Below are 25992 nucleotides of genomic sequence, written 5' to 3'. Positions count from 1 at the left end.
AGCCCGTGGTTTCCAGCCTGATTTTGTCACTATTTTCCTCACCTGTCCACCCACCCGCTTCCTTCTCCGATCTCAGGAGAGTCTCAGTAACCAATTTGGGGTTTCCATGTAACACCTGCAAATCTTGGCTAAGTGCCCCCCTCCTTTCTCCTCACCTCCACCCTCCCTCTCACCATCCAAACACTTTGAGTCAGGGCTTCCCATATGATGGCGCTGAAAAGAGGGGGAAAAGTTTTTTGCCTCTCTACTGCAAAGACCCAAAACGTTTGTTTTCAGTTGTCCTAGTTGGTGATCTTTCATCCAATTTGGATAATGCTTTTTTAAAATAAGCTGTTGAGGACTCGATCTGTTTGATGCGTGTGGAACTCAGCCTAAGAGGTAAGAGGGCCACACCTTCTCCGCCAGAATCATAACAAAAGCACCTGCGACTTCCTTGGTGGTCCAGTGGCTAAGGCTCCGCGCTCCCAATGCAGGCGGCCCGGTTCAATCCCTGCTCGGGGAACTAGATCCCACATGCATGCCGCAACTAAGATTTCGCAGGCCGCAACTAAAGATCCACATGCTGCAGCTGAGACCTGGCGCAGCCAAAAGAAATAAATAATAAATAAACAAATAAATATTTTTAAAAATAACAATAGCACCTGCTAAGAGCCAGAGACTGTGCTACTGAACGTTTTCCACCCATGATCTTGTTGGATCCTCAAATGTGCATGCAAAGAAAGAGAGTATTTATATATTTTATAAATAAGAAGAGTGAAGGTCAGAGGAGTCAGGTGACTTGGTGGAGGCCTCATAGCTAGTCCCTGGGGCCTGTGCTTTCGACGCCCGAACCCTTTCCTCATGTGGACCCCTGCCACCCTCCCATAAGGCTCTCAGATGAGCCAGGATTCTGAGCCCAGGACCCACACCGAAAGGGCCACCACTGTGGTTCAACCACCCAGCAGGTAACTGTCCTTCTCACCTTGGTATTTCTACCTGGCACCATGCAGGACATATAGCAAATGCCTGGGTAATGCTTGCAAAATTGAATTCGTTTTCAATTTTTGCAAAACTCCTAAGTCTTTAGTGACATATAGCAAATGCCTGGGTAATGCTTGCAAAATTGAATTCGTTTTCAATTTTTGCAAAACTCCTAAGTCTTTAGTGTGAGGAAGAAGTTTGTCATGTCTAATCAATAGATACTCCTAATGTATAGCAAATATATTATTGAATCATCGTTTCTCTTTTTACTCACTGACTTATCAGAATCCACAAGGAAGGTCACCGACTGGACTGGGGTCCTGCCTAGGTGTGGTCGGGAGCTGGTTCGTGTTGGTACCTTTCCTCCTCACCTAGGTCAGGTACGCACCTGGCTTTCAAGGGGCACCCCGTCCGCATGTTTTCCTGGTGACTGACTCCCGTGTGCTCTCCCACCCCAAGGATCACTCTCCTTGCTGCCCTTTCCTCTCGTGGCCACAGTCAGATATCAGAGGGACCTCGTCAGCCCAACTCTGTGTCGGGAACGGCCTGAGACTGATGAGAGAGGGGACGTGACACCAAGCACCCGGGGAAGGAAGCGGTGCCACCAGCCCCGACTCTCTCTAAGCTCACAGGCGTCTAGTGGAAGATGCCTGGGTTCTTCTCTCTTCTCTCTCTGGCTGTGCTGGGTCTCCTGCCCCGAGTCAGAGCTTTTCAATGACTCTGAGAAGTTCCGATCCCGTCATTTCAAACCTTCTGGGCCTCGACAAGTGTGAGGGGCCATCTGATGTGCCCCTCCACGCCCAGGTGCCCAAGCTGCCTGAGGTCCAGGAATCCCACCCATCACGGGCTGAGGAGGCGAGGCCTGGCTCTGCTTCCCCATCCGGCCAAGCTGCCTGTGGAATTTCCAGAGCCGGGCAGAAATGACTGCGGGAGGACTAAGAGAGCAGCTTCAAGGGGGCACGAAGGGGATGAAGGTGTGGGCTCTGGAGCCGGACTGGCTGGGAACGTTCAGGCTCCTGCAGCTGTGAGCTGCGCAGCCTTGAGGGAGTTCCTCCACCTCTCTGAAACTTCTGTGTCCCTACCTGGAAGCTGGAGAAAGTAGGCTGTACCCTCTGGGTTTTTGTGAACATCAAATTGAGATCATTTGCGAAGCATTTGGTACCTACTTCGTATTCAGTAAATATTAGTTCCTGCCCATCCAGGGTCTTGTAGATATTAGAATCGTTTTAATTCTCCGTAGCTAACTAGCCCTGAGGGATACATTCAATTCCATTTAATATATTATATTTTATATTATTAAATATATATTAATTTACATGAATATTATTTTACTATATAACACAGTATATGTTAATATTTTCGTATATTAAAAATTAATACGTATGTAATATTGATCGAATATGTACCTAATGAATAAATATTGGGCGTCTATTATGTGCAAGGCATGAACATCAGTAATGGCCTACTTTTTGCAGCTCAGGGGACTGAAGCATTTTGACAGAATATTCAGGCTTGCTTATTTAAAATTATGGCAGCAGGGACTTCCCTGGTGGTCCAGTAGTTAAGACTTCACCTTCCAATGCAGAGGGTTGCAGGTTCTATCCCTGGTCGGGGAGCTAAGATCCCACATGCCGCGGGGCCAAAAAACCAAAACATAAAACAGAAGCAATATTGTAACAAATTCAACAAAGACTTTAAAAATGGTCCACATCAAAAAAAAATCTTAAAAAAAAATTATGGCAGCGAATGGTCACAGATGAGTTTGAAAACCAATTCCAAAGTGGGATAGAAGAGTTGATGACAACTGAATTCTGAAGGACTTAGGGACAGACTCCCAAAGTAGGGGTGGGCGCCATGACTTTGGGAAATGAAGCTTTTTTTGTTTAATTGGGGTATAGTTGTTTTACAATGTTGTGTTAGTTTCTACTGTACAACAAAGTGGAGTTCGCTGTGCTCTACAGCAGGTTGTCATTAGTTATCTATTTTATACATATTAATGTATATATGTCAATCCCAATCTCCCAATTCATCCCAACCCCCCTTCCCCCTTGGTGTCCATGCATCTGTTCTCTACATCTGTGTCTCCATTTCTGCCTTGCAAACCAGTTCATCTGTACCATTTTTTTCATATTCCACATATATGCGTTAATATATGATATTTGTTTTTCTCTTTCCGACTTACTTCACTCTGTATGACAGTCTCTAGGTCCATCCACGTCTCTACAAATGACCCAATTTCGTTCCTTTTTAAGGCTGAGTAATATTCCATTGTATATATGTACCACATCTTCTTTATCCGTTCATCTGTTGATGGGCATTTAGGCTGCTTCCATGACCTGGCTATTGTAAATAGTGCTGCAGTAAACACTGGGGTGCATGTATCTTTTTGAATTATGGTTTTCTCAGGGTATATGCCCACTAGTGGGATTGCTGGGTCATATGGTAATTCTATTTTTAGTTTTTTAAGGAACCTCTGTACTGTTCTCCATAGTGACGGAAATGAACCTTTAGTTGGCGTGTGGGACAAGGTTGTCTCAGCCATCATGGAGTTTCTGCTCAGAGTCATTCATCAAAATATAAAATATTTATGGAAAAAGAAAGTTCATACAAATCTTTTCTGTCCTCAGAGGACTTAAAGGGCACAGTCTCCCCAACATCAAACATTTCTGTGAAAAATTAAAAATTCAATCAATCAACCAGCTGTTTCTAAATATATCAAAATATGGTACAAACCATCTAAATGTTTCACTTTGGGGTTGGAGAAATACATCATTTAGACACAGTCTAAAGCACATCATGCACATTGTTCATGAAGAACACAGCCTTCCTGAGGAATAAAGAGAAAAACATCACCAGCAAAATTTTCCTATCAGGCGACTCTGGTATACACTTGAGCTCAAAGCAAACCCGCTGAGGTCGTGAGCCTGGGCCCAGGGGCTGTGAAGGAGGCCTGAGCTTTCCCTGGGATCCCTGGGATCTGGGCCATGGACTCTGCACCTACAGGATGGCAGGACCGGGGGAGTGAGCCATACATTCAATATTCTAACTCCATCATTTTTTCACTGTCAAGTCTGATGGTGAAGACAGCCGCCCTGAGAGAGGCGAGAATTTAGAAACATCTGCTCACCTCCCCGGGCACCGAGAACGCCACTTGACACCCAAAATGCCTCCCCAGGCCCTTCCTCTGGTTGGGGGCAGAATTAGAGGAGCTGCCGCTTGTGAGCATTTCAAGTCACCTGAGCACTTAGTAATCTAGGTGGTGAAGATTCAGCCAACCCAGAGACTCAAGCTTTAGCCTGATACGAGGGCAGGTGGGTGATGAAGGTCAAAGAGGACAGGCTTCTTTGAGAGGTTTACCTGCACGTGTAAACTTCATGCCACGATCAGATTCAGGTCATCAACACTAATGCTATTTCATTCAATTAGAATGATTCGCTTAGTCACAGAAAACTCCAAACGCGTAAGGAGTGGTTGTCTCCAAAGAATTAGGTTTTATAGACAATGGACAATGTATACACTACTTACACGTGCCTTAGCGTGAAGGTTGAATGTCAGGACCCTTGGCGTCACTCAGTGATCCCAGGCTCACCCTTGCTTTCTGGAGCTGAAATAAACACAGGTGGGCAAAGAGGAATTAGAACACCCTTAAAAAGATTATGATCCCCAGGGGTAGGTCGGTCATCGGTGGTATGGCCTTGCACTCACTGGGTCTCATTTTACCCTGAAAAAGCTAGGCCAACACCCTGAGGAGAGAGCTGTTCAGATCAGATCTTTGTTTTTTGTTTGTCTGTATGTTTGTTTAATTTTTATTTTATATTGGATTATAGTTGATTAACAACAGTGTGTTAGTTTCAGATGTACAGCAACTTGGTTCAGTTATACATATACATGTATCTATTCTCTTTAAAATTCTTTTCCCACTTAGGTTGTTACAGAGTATTGAGCAGAGTTCCCTGTGCTATACAGTAGGTCCTTGTTGGTTATCTATTTTATATATAGTAGTGTGTATATGTTAATCCCAAACTCCTAATTTATCCCTTCTCCATCCCTTCTCCCTTTGGTAACCATAAGTTAGTTTTCGAAGTCTATGAATCTGTTTCTGTTTTGGAAATAAGTTCATTTGTATCATTTTTTTTTTAGATTCCACATATGAGTGATAGCATATGATATTTGTCTTTCTCTGTCTGGTTTACTTCACTTAGCATGATAATCTCCAGGTCCACCCATGTTGCTGCAAATGGCATTATTCCATTCTTTTTAATGGCTGGGTAATATTCCATTGTATATATGTACCACATCTTCTTTATCCATTCCTCTGTCGATGGACATTTAGCTTGCTTCCATGTCTTGGCTATTGTAAACAGTGCTGCAATGAACATTGGGGGTGCGTGTGTCTTTTTGAATTATGGTTTTCTCTGGGTATATGCCCAGTAGTGGGATTGCTGGATCATATGGTAAGTCTATTTTTAGTTTTTTAAGGAACCTGCATACTGCTCTCCATAGTGACTGTATCAATTTACATTCCCACCAACAGTGTAGGAAGGTTCCCTTTCTCCACACCCTCTCCAGCATTTGTTGTTTGTGGATTTTTTGATGATGGCCATTCTGACTGGTGTGAGGTAGCTGATACCTCATTGTAGTTTTGATTTGCATTTCTCTAATAATTAGTGATGTTGAGCATCTTTTCATGTGCCTCTTGGCCATCTGTATGTCTTCCTTGGAGAAATGTCTATTTAGGTCTTCTGCCCTTTTTTTTTGATTGGGTTGGTCTTTGGACCATAGGGAAAATGGAGCAAGCCCAGAACAGAGCTGCTGGGCTGAGACCATGCATGGGGTGGAGCGGTCTCTGGGTAATCCACAGAGGGCAGTAGCTGACCTCCTGCTTAAGGAAAGAAATATCTTGGAACAAAATTGTCCCTACAGACGGTCTGCACAGCTTTCCGTGAGGATGACAGTTCACAGATTGAATGAAGATTGAAAGATGTAGTGCCCGGGAAGGAATTTGCACCAAGGAATTACATTAACAATGCTTAGATAATGTTAGCTCTTATGGCATAGTTATATATACAACGTAAAATATATCATATGAAATGATAGGGCTATAGGTATTAGCATAATGATTATGCTAAATGGTTGTTGCGGAAGATGGTGGGTCACGTGGTGGCTCCAGAAACTGACTGTCCAAGTGGAAATTCTCTTCCTGGCAATTAGCTCCATGGCCTGGAGCCCGTCTCTCAGCCTCTCTATGCCTCATTATCCTGTGAGTCCAATGTGGTTTTGTAGAAGTTTCCGTGGGGATCACAGGAGATCGGATGTGTACAGCCGGTGAGCAATACCTAGCACACAGCAATCACTCAATAAATGTTCAGCATTATTAGTAAATTAATCATTCTACACGGAATCGTCCTCCTCTGCATTTATCATACTGTCACACGGCTTTCAACTAACGATTTAACTTTTCAAACTTCTTTTGTACACTTCTATGAAAGGGCTCATTTATTTTTTTCTTGTGAGATACATGGTCCAAGAATTTCCACTTACAGGTGAAAACTCAGGCCTGTGAGTTCCGGTGAGTTCCCTGGTCACACAGCCCGTGATGGGTGGCAGGTCCCCTCCTCCTCGCCTGCATCCTGCGTTGTCCCCACACCCCCGCTCTGTCTGCATCTGTCGGGGGCAAGGGCAGCGCGTTCGTCCACCTCGGTCAATCCAGAAGCTCCTGACATGGGGACCCCAAGGAACCTGCTGGGGAGCTGGGCTGTGCTCTTTGGGACAGAATTAACAGACAGATAGACAATAAGGGTTCTTTTCAGGAGAGCATCTGGCCATTTCAGTGAAAAACAGAGTGTCTGTAACATCTACAGAGACAAAAGGACCCCCTTGGAAGGCTGGGGGGAAGCCGGCTTTACCCCGTGTGGTCCTGGAGGCTCGGCCTCACCCCGTGTGGTCCTGGAGGCCCGGCCTCACACCCCCAGCCCTACCCCCCCACAGGTGTGTGAAGGAGCAGAACCCGGGGGCTCCCAGGTCTCCCCCAGGGCCGCTGGGTCCATTGGTGGGCTTGGGGTTTTCTTTTTTCCGGGCACGTGCTCACCTTTCTCCCTAAACGTGCTGATTGCCTGAGGGGTTTTATCTAGAGCTTGACCAAAAAATCCCAGTCAATGAGACCTAGCGGCCCAGACTGTGGCTATTCCTCCCGGCCCAGCCCTAAAGCATCTTCCTTCTTTCACCAGCAGCTGCATTTCAGAGGCCCTGTTCTGTCTGTTTCTCTACAGTCTGACCATTTCAGAGCCAAACAGACTTGATGGAAACTCAAGGGTTATCATTTTTTTAAATTTCTTCCCTTCCATTTGCCCACGTATTTTGGATAAACAACATGACACATCCAGGTCTCCGTGAATCTCTTCACCAGGTTCGGCTCTTTCAGATGCTGTAATTTATAGGATTTTACTCTCTACCGTATGGTTGTTTATTTTCCTTTCATGAACGGCCTTATCAGAAGCTTTCTGAAAAGTACAGTAAATTATGTCCACTGGGTCAACTTTGTCTCCAGTTTTATTAATCTGGAAATTATAACTAATGTTTCCTGAAAACGTCTGATACTACAGAAGTCACAAATGAGGTAATTAACATGCAATTTGAAGAATCCATGCCCAGATATCCAAACACAGGGTGAAACAGCAGAGCCACAGGAGACAAACAACCACGCATGAGAAAGTCTGCCACCCTGCTCCCACCTCTGTTTATGTTACCTGCCACTTCCTATGCCCAGCGCTTCTTTTAACCTCAGAGGTAAAGGTTGTTCCAGTGGATAAACACATTGGAGAGAAAGCTTGTCCATCTGGGGGTTTTGAGCATTTTTGTAACCACATCAGGTTTACTGTATGAGACGGGCATCATCAGGCAGTAAAGCCTCCGGTCCAGGACACTGGGCTGAAGACCAGGTGGTCCTGGGGAGTACGGATGCCTCTCTAGGAATAGTCTCCGGGGGGCGGCCCTGACCCTCAGGTGGGCAGCTGAGTGTATTCTGGCAGGTGATCGCTGGGGCGGATGTTCAGGGAGAGGGGCTTGGTAGATGGACAGTCAGCTCAGGAGGCCTGGGCAGCAGGGGACCCAGAAGCAGAGGCCAGTGTCCGAGAGTAAGGCGGGAATGAGTGTGAGGTGCTTGCGGGGGGTTAGCTGAACCTCAGTGACCTCAGGCTGTATGTCTCCCAGGCTTCCTGTGTCCCATGCAGGTTAGGCCCCGACCTGGCTGGGGAGGGGGGGCCCTGAATTCACCTGCTGCCTCAGCCCTGCCTCTGGCTGGACTGCCGGTCCCTGTCACCTGCACACCCTCCACACCTACGTGTTCTTCCCAGGCTGGGGCACGGCCTGGGCAGCACAGCATGGCCCAAAGGTTTGGGGCCAGACCAGGTCCGATTCCAGCTGGACTAAGGGCCCCGTATGATCCTAAGTCAAAGACCCTGAGACCCCAGCAGCTTGTGATGAAGATGACATGAGACAATGCCGAGTCTCTCCAAGTGCAGTCAACTGAAGGATCCCTGCATCATTCCCCCCCCACACTTTGTATTGAATATACTTTGCTTAATTTTTTGAAATCACCTCACAACCTCAGCCATCAGGGACACAAGAAGCACAGCCTGGGACACACTGAGATTGTTTGTGAATCGCCTGGCCCAGAGCCTGGTTTACAGTGGAGACCTAGCCAGTGCCAGCTTCCTGCCCGGCCCCTCCGCTGGGACTCTGCTCTCCATCTCACCCTTCCTTAGACCTGGGTGAGGCCTGTACACTGCTCTGTGCCTGGAATCTCCTGGAAGGAGGCCTGTTTCCACTAAGATGGACCTGGGCGGAATTGTGATGCGGTCACGCTGACTACAGGCACTGCCCTTGGAATCCAGCACCTGGACCAGCCCTGGGCTAGACCCTTGGTGGGTGTGAGCCCAGAGTGCAACTGGGTGTCAGGTATCTTGGCCTCTGTGGGTCACCTTTCTTTAGGGCCAGCCTTACATCTAGAGTGGGCTTCTGTGTCCCCGCCCTAAATATCCCTATTTCCTCCTTCCTCCTCACAAGCTCGCCATTAAAATCCCAGAGCATGTGGATCAGAAACTTCAGGTGACACTGAGGCAGAGGTGGAGGTGAGAGCTAACCACCAGAGCAACAGTGGGACAGCAAGTCTGCAGAGCACTGTGGAAAGGACGTCACTTAGGGCTGAAGAGAAGGATGCCAGCGAGGGAACGGGGCCCGCCTAGGATCCCGCTGCTGATAAGAGTCAGGGTGAAAGGCCAGACCCTCTGCCACTCTGAGCCTCTGTTCCCACAGAAGCTGCTGGGGCCCCTCCACCCAGCACTGGGGAGCTGGGCCTCTGCTCCCAGACCCGGCAGGTGCCCAGGAATGATTCATTTTGGTAGAAAGCACCTGGGAGAGAGAAAGAAGAGCTTCTCCATTTCCCCTTTGCTCACCTGCTTCTACCTTGGAACCGGGAGAAGGACAGGGGAGCCACCCCCATACAGCCAGCAAGCCAGTCAGTTCACAGCCCACACAGTGGAGAGAGACCCTCCACTCCCCCTGAAAGGCCAGAACCCACCCAGAGCCCGGCCAGCCTGGCCCTGCCAACCACGGAGGGAATCCACGTGCCCCGTGGTCTCAGGCTCTAGAAAAAAATAGAGGATCAGGCAGCAGTGACTCGGAAGTTGGTCCTTTTGTCTGTACTCTGCTGAAACATTGAGATAAAAGTGAGGTACCACCTCAAACCAGATGTTTTGAATGCGTTTCAGCCAATGCTTAGATATTTGGAAACACTGGATGTTAACTGACATCTGTGTCCCTTCAAAGACGAAACATGGAGGCCAATAAAAGCTTCCTTTCTGAGGCCTTAAGAAGATAGGTGAAGAGCTAAAAGTGGTGAGGTTTAAAACTCTGAGTCATGTGGCTACTGAAATATCCGAGAAAATGTGTGTTTTCCTACGTTTTGGATGGAATGGTTGTATCCCAACCCTCCTATTCATACGTTGAAAATTTATTCCCCAATGTGATGGTATTTGGAGGTGGAGCCTTTGGGAGGTGATTAGGTGGTGAGGGTGGAGCCCTCACAAAGGGGATTAGTGCCCTCCTAGGAAGAGGACAGAGAGTTAGTCTCCATTCTTTCCACCAAGTATGAACACAGCAGGAGGTTCGCCAGCTGCAACCCAGTAGAGGGTCCTCACCGGACCCCAACCATGCTGTCACCTTGATTGCCAACCTCCAGCCTCCTGTCAGAAATGAATTTCTGTTGTTTATAAGCACTGCCCCCCACCCCAGTTTATGACATTCTGTTAGAGCAGCCAGACTTAGACACTGAATGAAAATATATTTATACATGCACCTGTTACTGGAGATGTTGTTTAGATCAGAGACATACAAATATGCTTATAAAATAATAAATCATACCATTGTGATGGATTACACCTTCAATTTTAAAGGCAGTAATCGTTAAGTAAAATTTCAATCTATAGGGACTTCCCTGGTCGCACAGTGGTTAAGAATCTGCCTGCCAATGCAGGGGACACAGGTTCCATCCCTGGTCCAGGAAGATCCCACATGCCACGGAGCAACTAAGCCCGTGCACCACAACTACTGAGCCTGCGCTCTAGAACCCACGAGCCACAGCTACTGAGCCCACACGCCGCAACTACTGAAGCCCTTGCCTCTAGAGCCCGTGCTCCGCAGCAAGAGAAGTCACTGCAATGAGAAGCCTGCTCACAGCAACGAAGAGTAGCCCCCACTCACCACAACTAGACAAAGTCTGTGTGCAGCAACAAACACCCAACGCAACCAAAAAAAAAAAATTTCAATCTATAGTAGAAAGTCTAGTATCAAAAATATAAAATAGTTGATACTAGCATTTCTATTACATATAAGTAATCTAATACAGATTGTTGTCATATTAATGACTATAAAATAAAGTATGCCACAGTGGTTCTTTAGGTAGATCTTACTAATAAAACGTACAGATAAAAAAATATTTTTTTTTGGCCACGCCGCTCGGCATGTGGGATCTTAATTCCCCAACCAGGGGTCTAACCCACGCCCCCTGCATTGGAAACGCAGAGTCTTAACCACTGGACCACCAGGGAAGTCCCCCAAAATATTGATTTTTTTCTACTTGAACTTTCGAACATTTTCCTAAAGTATTAGAATAAGATCATTTCCCACACTTTCTGTACCTTTCTCTGCCTGAGTTAAAATGCTCACTAAAAGGCAAGCATTTTGAAGGGTAATAACAACGGGATAAGGAGAGAATGTATTCCAGTCGTCCACTCGGGGGAATCAACACTTTTTTTCCTGTTAAATTTTTCATGGAATTCCTGCTAATAGTGTGACAGGTATCTGACAGCAGAACCAGAAGATAAAATAGATACAGAAAGCTATTCGATTAGTGATTGGAAGGAAAGAGGCGAGAGAGTATTCAGTGACTCCTGAAAATTCTCCTTGCTGAACAAATGCAGGTGAGAGGAAACCAATGGTTCTGAGCAAGTTAAGAAATCTGAATTCTAATTTGAGACCATATGATGCTGATGAGACACCAAAAGGATGGACTCCCCCCCCCCACGATGGCAGAGAATTGACATACAGTTGATGGGTCTGAGGTATCGGTGTGTGTGCCTGGGTGCCTGTGTATTTACAAACATAGGGGAAACTCTGCTGCAGCCTTGCAGCATGAACCCAGGACAGGCTTCCAGATGGGGCCAGGTTCTTCCCTTTCCCCTTTCCAATAAAAGGGAGAAACTGGAGAGAAACCCATTTCCCTCCTCCGTGCCTGGGGATCTGGTATTTCTGGCACAATGGAGAGAATCAGATCCTTGGGCATGAAACCCAGCTCTCTCTATAGAATTTATCTATGTGTGGTGTGTCATAGTCTATTACGGGTTTGTGTGGGGCTGGATCAGATTAAATACCCTGAATCCAAGTCAGCCTTCAGCATATGAAAATATTGGCTTGCAAAGCATTTCTCGGTAATGAATAAAATGCAGAATAATGAACAGTAGCCAAAAAGAGAGAAGATGTAAAGCCAATCAAAGGAAGGGCAGATGTTTCAAACGTCTTTTGCTATTCAGGATTGTGATCCAACAAAAGCAATTATGTTTCTGCTTTCTCAATTTCCAAACAGGAGAGAGGCGCGTTGAGGGTTTCCAGCGCTCTCACCTCCTCTATACTCTGTGCGCCGAGAGGGGCGACTGAGGTGCTGCCGACGGCAACCAATGCCGAGCAAGCCTTAGAATTTGGGAGAGTCAGGTGAAGGCGCTGCGGACCACGCAGGTGACCTACATACATTCAGAGACCGCCTGTGTATGTGCATGCGTAAATACACACAGATCAAGATGCCGAGCGAGCTCTGCTTTCCGCCGGATAAAGGAATCACAAAAACAAAGCCGTCGTTCTATCCACAAGTGGAAACGAGATTAGGGTGGTTTGTCTACAAGCCGAGGAAGAAGCCTTTGTCAGAAATGAGCGAGGCAACAAGATGGAGTTTCTGGTGTCTTTGGGGCACCTGACTCCGTGACCCCCGTGCTTGGCACCAGTGGGGGGCCTGGAGAAAATAAAGATGCTACGGTTTGCGTGTATCTCAGACTAGAGCCATAAAATATGTATATGCATACGTTGGGTTCCACCTTAGCAACTGACAACTGCACATCAAAAAAAAGGTGTCCTTACTCTGTACGTCACGTGATAGAAAAATCCGGAACGGGGAAAGAAGAAAGAGCCGTGCACGGGAGAACCATTTCATTTCATTCCTTATATGTACAAACATGAATAATTTGACATGATGTTTAGACAGTTTCTCCCTAACTTAAGTCTTTTAATTAAAATGAAAGAAAGGAAATATGCTTTAAATATGAATGCGGGAAGCCGTGTGCTGGCAGCCCCAGCCCGCGTGCCCCTCTCTCGCCGTCTTTCGAGAACACAATAAATTCTCGTCTTCTCCCGCTGTCTTTTCATAATGTTTACAGTTGTTTCAGGCACCACATAAACCGCGCTGAGTGTGATATTCCCTTTATTCCATGTCAGGGGCACGTATTAAACGAGAGCCCGTCCCTTCCTCTGCTATTTACTTTTGTGGCAAATCAGTCAATGTGTTTTCCTCGACTCACCAGGCGATGTTGCAGGGCTGCCTGCAGCCGGGAAGGTAAATGCTAACTTTTCAGCTTCTGCCAAATGGTGCAGCCTGGGCTCAGCACCGAGTGAATGAGAGCAGTATATTCTGGGCTGAAAAATGGGCTCTGATGTTGACTGTCACATAGTACGTGATTATTAAAATGCTGCGCGGTCCAGCCCATATTGTTTCATTTTACCTTCTGCGGGCTTCCCATTGACTGCCTCTGTTTTCTGCGTGCTTAACTTGTAAAATGCTAAACAAGTTGTGCTGTTTACCTGTTTAGGATCAAATTGCAAAATGATCTGCTTAGTTCTGTTCGAAATTAAGGTCTGCGTGAAATGTCATAGCATTTATCTTTCGTAAAATGAGACAGCAAGGACACTAATTTCCCAGGTCTTCAATCACTGCCCCGTGCCACTTGAGAGAGAGCCCAGCAGCGAGCCTGCCACAGTTCACAGCTCACTGACAGCCCTGAGATGGAATCATAAAAGTCAATTAATCATTAAAAGCTGTTACAAGTGCATACCGAACCAGTCTGGCACAAAATGTTAATCAGTCCAATATCAATATAATAAATTCCTGCAAATTGGAGCGATCGATACGTTCAGGGCCTAATGAATCAATCGGAGGGCACCGGGCTTCTCCTTGGAGTCCCCACGACATGGCAGTCAGGCGAGTGCGACACCTCTAGGCTCACTGCCAACAGAGGTCACCCGTCCTAACAGGCTGTTCACTTCAGCCGCAGTTACCACGGTGACAGCATGTCACCGCTGCCCCAGTGTCCTTCTAGGTAGGGTGGAAACCAATGCATCACTGCCCTTGATGGATTTGTCAATAATACTTAGCCGGGGAGGGGGACCGCTCACATAACCCTCGCAGGTCTAAGTCCCCCGGCAGTTTGGTGTGATTTAATTGTCTGAAGAGGCGTGTGCTTCTGCATTTATGCAGGAACTAACCGGTGGTCACAGGAAGAGGGAGTTGGCAGTCCGGCTGGCTGCGTGCAGAAGCCTTGGGAACCCAGCACAGGCTGGTGTGACATTAACCAGGTCGCCGTGTAAGTCAGAAGTAACCTGGAGCCTCTCAGATGAAGAATTTATTAGCTACAAAATTTTAATACATTACTCATGAGTGGAAATGGAGTCAGGCATTAATCCCTCCCAGGCTGAGGCTCTGCAGCCAGACGCCTGCTGACGGGCTGTGGATGGTCGCCAGGAAAAGTCCATCAGGATCAATTTGGGGCAGCAGGACCAGTGGCTGGGGGTCTCTGGCACGCCCTCTCGCTCTCTCCCCACCTTCTCCACCCCTGCGACCTCCCCCTTGCCCGGACACATCCAGGATCAGAAAGCTGGACGCAGACGGGACACACCCAAATGGGGCTTTCAACCAGCCTCTTCATACCCTCTGTTTTGAAACCAGAGTTTTCATGTTTCAAACCATTTTATCTTTTGCTATGCCTATTAAAAAGGACCAGTGAAGGGAGCCAGGAGCAGTTTCCACGCTGCAGAGTGAAATGAAACCTCTTTAGAGATAAAAGAAATCTCGGCTACCGGGACTCTGGGGATTCATCGTGTTCCAGAACCTTCACTGTCATTTAACATAAAACATAAAGGTTAACGCTGAATAAAATAATATCCTGGCTGATTATTTTAATGGTCTCCAAGTACAACTTCTTTTCCTGAAGAAGTTTTTCTATACAGCAGGGACTAGACATGCTTCCGAGGTTTTTAAAATAACGTTTCTGCTGCACCAATGGGATGGTTCCATTCGGTTTCGTCCCCAGCAGTTACTGGGTGCATCTCACCTGCAGTCATTCATTCCCTTCTAGAAAAATGGAAGCGATGCCCAGCCAAAGAAATGTTTATTTCTACGAACTTGTTATTTTAAAAGATTTTTTTCTTACCTGCGTAAAAAAGAGAGGAAAAATAATTTTTTTCCTGATGGTGGTCTGAATTACAGGAAACATCAAAATAAATTACAAATTCTACGCTAAAGAAATGACAATTCAACACATTGAGACCGGGTGATGTTCCAGGGTATATAGACAAAGGTAATGCAGTGCCTTCGCTTAATTGCCCTGACACCGGGCTTCGTTCCTCCAGCTACACTCTGAGAGCTAAAAATCTCTCATTGTTATTAATTGTATTCCTTTTAGAATGTAATGTCATATCGCTGCAGGCTGAGCTAATGAAACATACCCATATTACCAAAATAGGCATATTTCTTTTTGTTCCACGCATTCTATCAAAACTGTCTACCAAAGACATTGTGTTAAAAATCCTTTCACAGAGTCATAGAAAGAATATCTCAACTACCTCAACATTTCTATTACACGATTACTAAAATGCCCAGGAGGACGAAACAATATAGTGCGAATTCAGTTACCCTATAAGACTTGAGAAATATTGCTAATTCCTGCCTCTGATTTATGTTAATATTAATGCTCGATTACATGCTATGGCTTCTGACTGCATAGCAATTCCCACAAAGGCAGGGCGCTCCCATGCACCACAGCCCTGTGCCTCTATTCTAATGAGAATCTGAATTATTTATCTCTATTTATCCTACAGGAGTTCACTCGACCCCAGTCCCATTCTCTTTGCTGACTGCACATCAATGCGTGTAAACATGATTTCAGAGCGGCTGCACACTTCACGTGTCCTGTCCTTTTCCAGCCACAAGGCACAGCTATAGACAGTAGACAAAAATGTTGCACCACTAAGAGAATTCATTTAAGCATTTATTTTAGGTAAACTCTCCTAATTAAGTCAACTTTAACACAGACACGCAAATGGCAGCGTGCATATGTGTCTGGCGCCTAGCGACGTCTGGTGAGCCCAAAGGAAGTCAGGAGCTGCAGGCCAAGGAGACGGTTAATAAATTCTGTCTCTCCTTTCTGTAACCTCTCTCCTGGAAGACCAGTTGTCTGTGGGGGGGGCTCTGAGGTTCTGGGGGCAGGAGGACCTCCCATTCTTTGCCTTGTGTCAGCTCCATGAAGCTGGTTTGGTGGTTCTGATTTTGCTCTGATTCTCCAGTCAGCCCAGTGGGTGGCAGAATACTTCTGGGTCCCTCTTGCTCAGGGATTTGTAGAAAGGCTGCAGGGGGGTGGAATGATTGGAAATCTTAGGGAGAATTCGGCCTCGTGTCTATGGTGTGTTACTCAGGGTTCTCCAGAGAAACAGAACCAGTGGGACACACACACACACTATTATAAGGAAGGGACTGTAATTATGTAGTCATGTAATTATGGAGGCAGAGAAGTCCCCTGATCGGCCATCTGCAGGCTGGAGACCCAGGAGAACCAGCAGGGTAGCTCCTGTCCAAGCCCCAAGGCCTGAGAACCAGGGGCGTCAGCGGTATGAGTCCCAGTCTGAGGGCCGGAGAAGACTGGTGTCCCAGCTCAAGCCGTCAGGCAGAGAGACAGCGTCAATTCTCCCTTCCTCCACCTTCGGGTTCTCCTCATGCCCCCAGTGGATCGGACGATGTCCACCCACGTCAGGGAGGGCCAGCTACTTCATTCAGGCCACCAATTCAAATGTTCATCTCATCCAAGAACACCTTATGGACACATCCAGAAATGATGTTTTACCAGCAATCTGGGCATCCCTTAGCCCAGTCAAATTGACACTTAAAATTAAGCATCACGAATGCCGCAGCGTTCTGGGATGGGGAAGATTCCAGAGGGCCTGGAGTATGAAACAGGGTGGGTGGGAAACTGCAGGAACGCGTTTACAAAGCTCTGCAAAACTCGTGTTTCCATCAGAAGAAGAGTGATTGTCAGCAATTGGGGTTCTCCATGTTTAGGGAGCTTAGAGGGGCACATTACAGGAACGCCTGGTACCAGCTGCTGTTGAGGGGCTGTTACAGGGCCAGTTACTTGGGGCTCATTTTAATCACCGTAGGTTGAATGATTATCTGAGCTCACTGGAGTATAGCCTATCTGAGGCCACTGACAGGCCCAATGTAAGGTGCACATCAAACAGAATTGAAATGGATAAAGCAAAAGGTCCTGGAACATGACTTTGTATTTATATACAAAAAATTTACCAAAAAAAAAAAAAAAAGAAAAGTATTAATGAGCATATAAGGCAAATAGCAATACAGTGGAATGAATCCAGTTGATAACCAATAATTTGTGAAAAGGGAGTCTAAAACATTAGAATAGTGATGATCTCGGAGAGGCAGCAGTGAGTGGTGGCGTGACGGGAGATCTTAATTCCCCGCCCAGGAATTGAACCTGGGGAACCCGGACGAAAACCAGGAATCCCAGCCACCACACCCCCTGGCTCTTGCCCCCAGTGAAAAAGACATTTCTCGCGGAGGCAAAAACTGTAAAAACAGGTACGAGTTTATTATTAGAGACATAGCACAACAACAAGTGGGAGAGCACACAGAGAAACAGTCTGTTTATTAAGACAGAAGCAAGGCAGAGATGCACAGCCGGAGAGGAAGGGTGTGGGCGTCCCCCCAACGAGGAGGAGCGCAGTAAAGGGGCGGTTACGTCATGCATATAGGGCAGCTCTTCCGGGTCTCTGTTTACCTCTGGCCAATTCTCTGGTTTCTTTCTCCGCACCTGCCCTGCCCTAGCACCCTCCCCAACATGCGTGTGCAACTTCTTTCCAACATGGATTACAGCCCAGAGGCCTATGGGACGGCCTTAGCATCACCTATTATGGGGTGGTGCCCCCTCCTTTTGGACCCCCAAGGAGCCTTTCTGCGCATGTGCAATGTCTCCCTTGCCCCAAGGATGGGAAATATATGACCTCCTGATCTTTTAGCAGGGTTTAGTCCCACTCTGTCCCTGCCATAAGATGTCCAACAGCCGGTTGTCTACCCTATTTCTGTTGCTGGTTTTTATATCGAGATGCAGATCTCAAAATGTAGACAATAGTCCGGTCCTAAATATGTAATCCTGGAGCCCGTTTGTTTCTTGCCTCAGGAAATGTAAACAGGGGGCTGGTAATGAATGTCCGGCCTGGAGCCCATCTTCTTCTCATCCCAGGAAGTGTGAACAGGAGGCCAATTGTAAATGTCTAGCCTGGAGCCCATCTATCTCCTGCCTCAGTGGGACCAGAGAGATAATAATTTACTTCTGTTTCCTATTATTCCTTATACAAGTCCTGGTACAATATGTGATACAGTACACACACTTCGTGGCACGCCCTGTAGAAATTCAAACTCAGATTGTGTACTGAGATTGGCTATTGGTCCCTGACTTTTTTTTTTTTTTTTTTTTTTTTTGGCTGTGTTGGGTCTTCGTCTCTGCGCGAGGGCTTTCTCCAGTTGCGTCAAGTGGGGGGCCACTCTTCATCGCGGTGCGCGGGCCTCCCACCGTCGCGGCCTCTCCTGTTGCGGAGCACAGGCTCCAGACGCGCAGGCTCAGTAGTTGTGGCTCACGGGCCCAGTCGCTCCGCGGCATGTGGGATCTTCCCAGACCAGGGCTCGAACCCGTGTCCCCTGCATTGGCAGGCGGACTCTCAACCACTGCGCCACCAGAGAAGCCCCGGTCCCTGACTTTTATGCTTCCAAGTTCCCAAAGGGGACTGAAGTTCTCAGGACTGGTTCCATGGTTCCAGAGAGGGGCTGGGGAGCCGAGCGGTTGGGCAACAATGCAGTTTGGGGAGGAGAGAGGGTGAGGCTGGATCTCTGTGTTGGCTGAATTCCTCAGGCCCAGTCTCCCCAGCTGGACCCATGAAACAGGTGCCAACAACTTGGGAGATTCCAGGGATGGAGCCATTATCCCAGGAATCCTAGCCAGCCCCTAGACCAGCAATCAACCTCATGGATATTTAACCAGCACAGACAACCACCATCACGGCCACGAGGCCCGGCTGGGACCACGATGGGTTTAGAAATGAGCAGCTGGGCACCTGGAGCTCAGAACTGGCCGGCCGCCCAGAGTCATCGTGGTCTGTTAATCCCCCAAAAACATGACCTTTCATTTTACACAATTGAAGTTTTTGGATTCCATTCATGGCAATCTGGCCGGCTTTCACTGTACGTTTTCTTTCTTTGAAAATTTCATTCTATTACAAAAGCAAGGCATGCAGCTTGTAAAATATTCAGACCATACAAATAGGTATAGAGCCAAAGCCCCTTCATTCTTACTGTTCACACTTGACTACTGTTACCGTTTGATGTATGTTATTTTAAATAATATATATATATATATATATATATATATTTATATATATATATATATGTTAATAGGTAACGGAAGAAGAGTTTTGTTTTAACAAAGTTAAGTTCCATAGGCCCTAATATTAGATATTAAGGTGTGTATTAGTTTCCTAGAGCTGCAGTCACGAATTACAAACTAGGGGGCTTCAAACAGCAGAAATTGATTCTTTCCCAGTTCTGGAGGCCAGAAGTTCATAATTGAGGTGTCAGCAGGGCCACAGGGGAGAATTTGTTCCGTGTCCCTCTCCTGCTTCCGGAGGCTTCCAGCGCTCCTTGGCACGGCTTAGCTTGCCGTTTCATCCCTCCAGTTTCTACCTCTGTCTTCCCATGGCTCTCTTCCTTTTGTGTGTGTCTGTGTCTAAATTTTCTTCTTCTTATAAGGACACCGGTTATTGAATTTAGGGCCCATCCTGATCCAGTACGACTTTATCTGAACCTGATTACACCTGCAAGGACCCTATTTCTACTTATGGTCACATTCACAGGTTTCTGGGGTTAGGACTTGAGCAGATTTTTCGAGGGACCAATGCAACCCACAACAATGTGGAAATATTTGGCTAGAGATAGCCTTCGAAAGTCATGGGCAAATAGGACTGAACCCCACAGAACTGGGGTTCCCTGGCGGTCCAGTGGTTAGGACTCCACGCTTCCACTGCAGGTGGCACAGGTTGGATCCCGGGTTGGGGAACTAAGATCCCACATGCCCCGGGGCAACTAAGCCCAAGTGCCGCAACCACTGAGCCCACACACCACAACTAAGACCCAACACAGCCAAATAAATAAATAAATAAAGATTATTCTGTTTCCGCTCGCACGTCCCACAATCCAGTCTCTCCGAATCCGCCAGAGTTAAATGTTTCAGTGGTACATTTAATCACATCAACACTCCTCCCCTTAAAGCGCTGAATACAAGCTCCAGCCTCCAGCCTCCTGAGGGCTGCCTGCCGATGCCGCTCAGGCCCCGTCCTCCCCCTCTCCTGCTTCCTGCAGTTTCCTCCCCCCGGGTCTCTGCTGACAGGCTACTTCTCATCCCTCCTGTCTCAGCTCGGATCCGCCTCTTTGGAGAAGCCGTCCCAGACCCCTCTGTGTGACACCTGCCTCTCTAATTCCACGATTCCATCACGTTCTTCTCCTGAATTCCTTCCCCGCACTTACCACCATCTGAAAGTCTTATTTGTTCATTTTTGTGTTTGCTTGTTTATGTTCTGTCTCCTCTAATTGCAGGGCAACTTACTAGAGAACAAGACTCTGACCTCTTACAGCTGCGTCCCCCGGGCACGGCACAAACGGCTCTCCAGAAAAATGTGTTGAACAAATGAATACAGTCTTGTCTCCCCGTTTTTTCCCTGTCTCTTATGTTTGTATGGAAAAAGCTATTAATTTTTTCTTTACTGAGTAGCCACCTATTTCTTTTGCTTTTAAATATGATTTTTTTTTTAACTCTCGTGGTGTTTCCCAGGTGTACAATCATATCAGATCGTCTGCAAATAAGAAAAATGTTGCCTCCTTCTTTCTACTACTTACACCTCTTATTTTGTTAATTCCTTTGAGAAGTACTTCTGGAACAATTTTAAATAATATTGGTGATAACAGGGACCCTTGACCTGGTGTTGACTTTAATAGAAATAGTTCTTTTTTAGGGTTTCACCACAAAACAGGACACTATAATACTGACACCAGAATGAATGTGTGTGTGTGTGTGTGTGTGTGTGCGCGGTTTGATCATGTTAGGAAAGTATGGATCTAGACCCATTACACGAAGGTTTTTGTAAAACTCGGGACTGGATATCATCTTTCAGACATGTTTTAGCATTTATTCAGATCAACAAATGATTGGTGATTAATTTAATAGAGTGGTGAATTATATTTACTGATTTTTTTCTTTTTTTTAAACCTCTTTATTGGAGTTTAATTGCTTTGCAATGTTGTGTTAGTTTCTGCTGTGTAACAAAGTGAATCAGCTATATGTATACATATATCCCCATATCCCCTCCCTCTTGCATCTCCCTCCCACTCTCCCTACTGATTTCTTATTATTGAATTGTTACTGCATTCTGCAGTGAACTCCATTCAATCTTTTTTTTAATACACTGCCATCTCTCTTTGCTAATATTTTATTCAGGATCTTGTAGCGATACGCATGAGTGCCCAGCCATGTACGCGGTTACTTGTGTCCGGTTCCCGGTCTAGAGCTGTCATTGATGAACACACTTTGGAATAAGAATATCTCTAGAAGTTAAGTTGAGGGAGAGAAGGAAAAAGAAGAGAGGATTCAGAACTTTTATCATCACACAGGTTTATAATATGGCAAAAAAAAATTTATGATTTTGTAGAAATATCCTAAAGCTCAACCACAGTTGATAAAATGCCCGTGGCTTCCACCTGCACTGCTGGCTGGAGGGTGCTGGCTGGGCCGGGTCAGGCTGCTTCCCAGCTGGGGCCCCAGCAGCCCATTTTGACATGAAACCATTTAAATGGAAATCCAGTTTTACAAAGCGCGAGTGACTGGTCATGAAGACGTGAATGATGCTTATGAGAATTTTATTTAATTTTAAATCAATTGTATATTCTAATTCATTAATAAAGGGAAGAAAAAAGAATATAGGAGTGCTTAATCTCAAGTCATTATTCAACTAAGAGAGAGTACTTCTTCATACGAAATTCTTGGGGAAATTGTCAGTTTCCCATTTTCCCTGAAAAATCTATTTTTATAGAAGAACTTAGGCCCAGCTCGTTCTATAAAAATTAAATTTGACTTTATTTGGTGTTATGTAAACCAGAAAAAAAAATGTCCAACCAAGTGCTTGGCTGAGTTTTTCACCATCCATTTTTGTTATCATATAGATGGGCTAAAAATGACATTATTTGTGACGAAAAAACTTCATATTGGTAACAATAAAATATCTGAGGAAAATACGATAGTCCTTATGAGAGAATTAAAGGTAAAAAATGTGCTCTAATGGAGAGACTTGGAGGTCCTTTAGAGAGTTGAAGCTCTTGTCTTCCTTGGGCTGCTCTGCTTTCTTTGGAGGTTACGTCAAGGTCAAGCCTGGGCACTGGTGATTGTTCTAGCTCTTTCCGGCTTCCCTAAGACCTAGAAGAACTACATATCTGCACGTGGTCTCTTCTCTACTGTGTGAATTAGGTGGGAAGGAAAGAAAAAGCACCCTCAGAGCCCCTTCCCATACCCACTCCGCGGCCCAGGGGTCAACCTCTGTCTTCCCCTTACAGCCACGTCAGGTGGCCAAGTCGCTTCAGTTTTCTGGGTCTCATTTCACTCAGTTTTGAAATTATAGTACCTGCCCCACAGGACAGCAGTGAGAGTTAGAGGAGAGATTATTTCTCAGCTACTGCGACGGGAAGTGCTTAGAAGCCGGCCAAAGACACAGTCAGCATTCCAAAACCACCAGCCACGGTTGCCCGTGCACCTGAAGGAGAGGATAAAGCTCTTCAAATGGAAGGATGGTCTTGAATTCATTCAGAGTTTAGCAAATAGTGTTTGTGTTTTTTTCAAATGGAGACCCAGTTGACTCCAACAAAGAGTCAACTGTGTATGTTTGACACGCAGTGAACAATCACTCACAGCCGCAAAAAATGGCAAGGGGCACAGGGAAGGAAGTCTCTGCCATGACTCTACAGGGTGATAGTCAGGTGGCAGTGCACCCTTGGGAGGTGGGACCCGGGCCTGGAAGTGGCGGATGGGAAGGCTTCCTAGTTTGATGACTCGGAAACCCCGACTTATCCCCAGGTGCTTAAGTCAGGTTAAACAGGAAGGTTGGGAGGAGAGTGCAGGATGAAAAGTGGAAGAGAGGGGCGGAGGGGGCACAGAGAGAAGGAGCCGCCAAGCTGGGCGCGTGAAAAGCAGAGTCTGGGAACCCAAGCTCATCAGAGCCCCAGGCGAGCAGAGCTCTCAGTCACCGGGGCGTGTTCTCTCTTCTACTTTTGGTAAAGGAAGGTAGGGGGGAAAGGCTGCAATCCACAGAATCAGAAAAGCACCGGTATGATTTTGTTTAAATTAATATACAAGTACAAGCTGTTATATAATATTATTATACAGAGAATTAGGAGTCAGCTTTCAGAAAGTCTTCACCCTACACCCAAACCCATCAATGAAACTGCGCGTGTGATTGACAAAGTCCCGTTTTCCATCCTTCGGGTGGGTGTTCACGCTGCCCGCAGGCTCACAGGGGTTCCAAAGGCCCTGCTGACCTTGGCCTCAGTTCCCCGAGCCCAGCACCAGGGCGAGCTCAGCCACAGAGCCGTCTCTCTGGGGGTGCTGGGTGCTGGGTCTGGTCGTCACTGCACGGAGCGGTGGAGGGGTGGGGAAGGGGAGGGGAGGTGCCGAGCACAGGACAAAGCTCATCGGAGCAACTAGCTCGCGCCTGATGTTTGAATAAAGGAGGGGCTGGGCCAGAGCTCAGATCTCTCCCCTTATGTCACTGGCCACCCCGTCCACGTGCAAGGTTGCCCCTGCACCCACCCTTAATCAGCCTTTGTGTCCCCACCCCAATGCTGTTGAGTGCCGTCTAAAACAACAATTTTAGGGACTTCCCTGGTGGCGCAGTGGTTAAGAATCCGCCTGCCAGTGCAGGGGACACGGGTTCGAGCCCCGGTCTGGGAAGATCCCACATGCCGCGGAGCAACTAAGCCCGTGCGCCACAGCTACTGAGCCTGCGTTCTAGAGCCCGCGAGCCACAACTACTGAGCCCACGTGCCACAACTACTAAAGCCCGAGTGCCACAACTGCTGAAGCCCGTGTGCCTAGAGCCCATGCTCGGCAACAAGAGAAGTCACCGCAGTGAGAAGCCCGCGCACCGCAGTGAAAAGTAGCCCCCGCTCGCTGCAACTAGAGAAAGCCACACGCAGCAACGAAGACCCAACACAGCCAAAAATAAATTAATTAATTAATTAAAGAACAATTTTTAAAACCGTAGGGTGTGGGTGACCCCCACAGGGGTCGCTAGGAGGTGGGCAGGGGGCCTCTGGTGGAATCAAGTACACGGCACACTGACCATTCTTCCCCTCTTTCTTTCACGATTCCAAAAGGTCACTTTTCTGCCCATTCTTTAGGATTTGAAAACAGGACTCAAGATGTGTATTTTATTTATTTTATTATTGTATCTCATCTTACCTAGTTTAACTTGGTGTAAAGGCACTCCAGCCCTGAACAATGAACTGTGTGTGGCCTGGGTCATACCTGCAATATCACAGGATGGAGCGTAAATGTGAGGTCTTCCCGTTTGCTGAGGACACCCCTTACCTGCCAGGGTGATACATGCCACTCACAGTTCAATTGAGGATGCAATGATGTCAGCATCCTTTTGCTTCTGAGCTGTATGACATTCACCGAGTCAAGGCCATCATCCCCTTGCAGGCTGGTCTGGATTTGCCCTAGATGGAAGATTCTGGAATGTGTTCAAGTATTACTCATCTTCAGGTCTTTTTTTTTACCCAATAAATTTTAATACTTGAATTATGACTTCCAACATTCATGGTTTTATTTCATTTACCTAAATTGAAGAGGAGAAAAAGTAGTGGGGCTTAATGAGTGACCTTCCAAAGGATTTCCAATGCCTCAGATGCTACACAATTCAAATAAAGCTTGATTCCCCTTGCCCTCCGGCCCACAGACCAGAGGTAGAGCTTTGTCACCCTGACGAGCAGAGTGGGCTTGTTGGGTTTTTTAAAGGATAGAGTCCCCAGCTGCCGTTAATGCCACTGTCACTTTTCTCCCCTCCTCTTAGAGCTTGGAAAGCACATCCTATGAGAACATTTAGGTCACCAGCTCTGAAGTAATCACCTAGTCCAGGGATTAAACAATCGGAGCTCTGCTGCAGGGTGTAGTACCGAAAGGAGCATTTTACAAAAATATATATCAATGAGGTTGATTTACCAGGGTCTCAATGAGAGCTGAGATTGTCAGCATTGGTATCTTTTAAAACTGTTAACAGAGGTGTAATATACGTAAAGAAAACACATAAATGTGTCCTAGGTGTACAGCCTGATAAATTTTCACAAAATTATTTTATTCTTGTTATTTGGACTAATAGATCTTTATATACTTCAAATATTAAGAGAAGCTAAGCACGGTTTGATCATCCATCATAAAAATGGAAAAAAAATAGTGCCCATATATACAGAACCTCTGTCTCTGAATAGAGGCTCATTTACAATGAATGTCCAGTTTTTGAAAGCTACATAGGGTGCAGAAATGACAGCTAGATTTTCTACTGTCCCTCACATTCTGCTTTCATTCCAGCTCTTCTGTCAAAGCCACATACTTATTTATCCTTCTTGCATATGTTCTTGGGATAGTTCTGTTTAGTAGAAAAACAGTTTCACTGAGCATCTCTGTTTTATTAAGTTTGTCAAACAACAGAATATTGGGTCTGTTGGCCAGAATTTGTTAATCTGTTATCACGGCTCTGTCCCAATACATTTTGGAGAATCTGTTTCCCAACACATTCTTGGGTTCATACTTGTAAATGGTGTTAATCCACTTGTTGACTTCATAGAGGGCCAATTATTGATGTTAAATCTTAGCACCACTTTTCTGTGTTATTCACATTTTTGAGGAATCCTTCTCTACTCCATGTCCTAGCTCCTCCGCTGGGTTGATTCGTGATGGTAACTGATCACTGCTTCTCAAGCTTCAGAAGCTTATACCATGGAAGTTGAGGGGAGAAGGAATCCAGGAGTAAAACTTCCTTTTTATGAGGAAAAACGAG

At 46.4% G+C, this 25992-nt stretch overlaps 1 long non-coding RNA gene across 1 annotated transcript in view; it reads right to left on the bottom strand.

Moving 5' to 3' along the window:
• Window positions 1-1036: 1036 nt before the first annotated feature.
• LOC309612134 overlaps window positions 1037-25992 on the bottom strand; it is a 102039-nt gene continuing 77083 nt past the window's right edge. Inside the window, exon 3 of the long non-coding RNA XR_014235001.1 lies at window positions 1037-4564. This is a non-coding gene — a long non-coding RNA (uncharacterized lncRNA). The remainder of the gene's footprint in view (window positions 4565-25992) is intronic.

Source organism: Balaenoptera borealis, assembly GCF_965194805.1.
Source record: "Balaenoptera borealis genome assembly, chromosome: 15".
NCBI lineage: Eukaryota > Metazoa > Chordata > Mammalia > Artiodactyla > Balaenopteridae > Balaenoptera > Balaenoptera borealis.
This window is presented reverse-complemented; position numbering and strand designations above follow the sequence as displayed.